The sequence below is a fragment of the Sinocyclocheilus grahami genome, unplaced genomic scaffold (assembly GCF_001515645.1).
Source record: "Sinocyclocheilus grahami isolate Dianchi unplaced genomic scaffold, SAMN03320097.WGS_v1.1 scaffold623.1, whole genome shotgun sequence".
In the NCBI taxonomy this organism is placed as follows: domain Eukaryota; kingdom Metazoa; phylum Chordata; class Actinopteri; order Cypriniformes; family Cyprinidae; genus Sinocyclocheilus; species Sinocyclocheilus grahami.
In genome coordinates, this window is record NW_015505802.1 from 414,385 (window position 1) to 416,030 (window position 1,646).

Sequence of the window (1,646 nt, forward strand, 5' to 3'; positions counted from 1 at the left end):
GTCTCGTGCTCTGAAAGTCTGAAAGGCGCGCGGCTGTGAAGTCTGGGCTGCGTTCAGCCCCGACAAAAACGGTGCAAAACGTGTTTTAAACGGAAACGGTGGTGCGTTGAACACCCTGTTCTGATGACGCAAGAAGCTATGGCAGCTGAGAAGGCCATTCTTTGTGTTCTTTTTGAAGAGTTCTCGGAGCCTGATGAAATCGGTATAAATACGTGTTTAATACTGCAAAATACGCTCGATGGTACAGTCATTGCCCTTGCCCTCCAGAATAAAAGAGAACATCCCAATCAAATGAAGGGATTTGTGGAAACTGTGGTTCCTAATTATTGTGATCCAACATTTGCCTCGCATTTCAGGATGAAAAGACAAACATTTCAGGTGAAGGATAATCCACTTCTTACCTCCAAGACTGTGTTATGATCTATATGACCTTATTATTTTTATTGTGAGTATTAAGCTTATCATTATTGCTGATCACTGTTGTTGTGCTATGATATTGTAATATTTACCATTATATAATCAGAGGGGTAGGCCTATAGAAAAGTTTATTAACGTGTCACTCCAGGGAACGTTTTTTTTGTTTGTTTTTATATTACTTTGTAAACTAAACAAACAAATTAATTTTGTGAAAGGTAATACATTTACTAACATAATGCAATTGTTGCTTGCAATTAAAAAAATGCATGGCTAATTGTTTGACTAATTGTTTTCTCACTTTCCTTGTTAAAACAATTGTAATATACAGTGCTGTGAAAAGGTTTTTGCCCCCTTCCTGTTTTACATTTTTTTGCATATTTGTCACACTTAAAAGATTCAGATCATCAAACTAATTTTAATATTACACAAAGATAATGCAAGTAAATACAAAATGCAGTTTTTAAATAATGATTTCATTTATTAAGGGAAAAAATCTGTCCAAACCTACATGAAAAATTAATTGCCCCCTCCTGTCAAATCATAAAAGAACTGCAATTAACCACATTATTTTAGAAAGCTGAGTTAAATTTCACTAGCCACACTCAGGCCTGATTACTGCCAAACCTGTTGAATCAAAAAATCACTTAAATAGAACCTGTCTGACAAAGTGAAGCATGCTTAAAGAGCAACACATCATGCCGAGAAAATGAAAAGAAAAGAAAATTTTCTTTTCTAAAGAAATTCAAGAACAGATGAGAAACAAAACAGTTCACAAGAATCAGTCTGGAAAGGGTTATAAAGCCATTTCTAAGGCTTTGGGACTCCAGTGAACCATGGTCAGAGCCATTATCCACAAATGGAGAAAACTTGGAACAGTGGTGAACCTTCCCAGGAGTTGCCGGCCAACCAAAATTACTCCAAGAGCGCAACGACGACTCATCCAGGTCATAAAAGAACCCAGAACAACATCTAAAGAACTGCAGGCCTCACTTAAGGTCAATTAAGGTCAGTGTTCATGATTCAACAATAAGAAAGAGACTCCAAAGACCACTCCAAAACCTTAACGTGAGGATTGTGTTGGTGGAAAACAGTTACTTAAAAACATAAATCATCAAGCTAATAATTACATAAACAGCCAAAAAGAATTAAGAATGTGTTGAAATGTTGAAACACAAAGGGTCTGTCTCTGCGGCTTCACATTATCAGCAGATTTCAGCACAAGAAATACC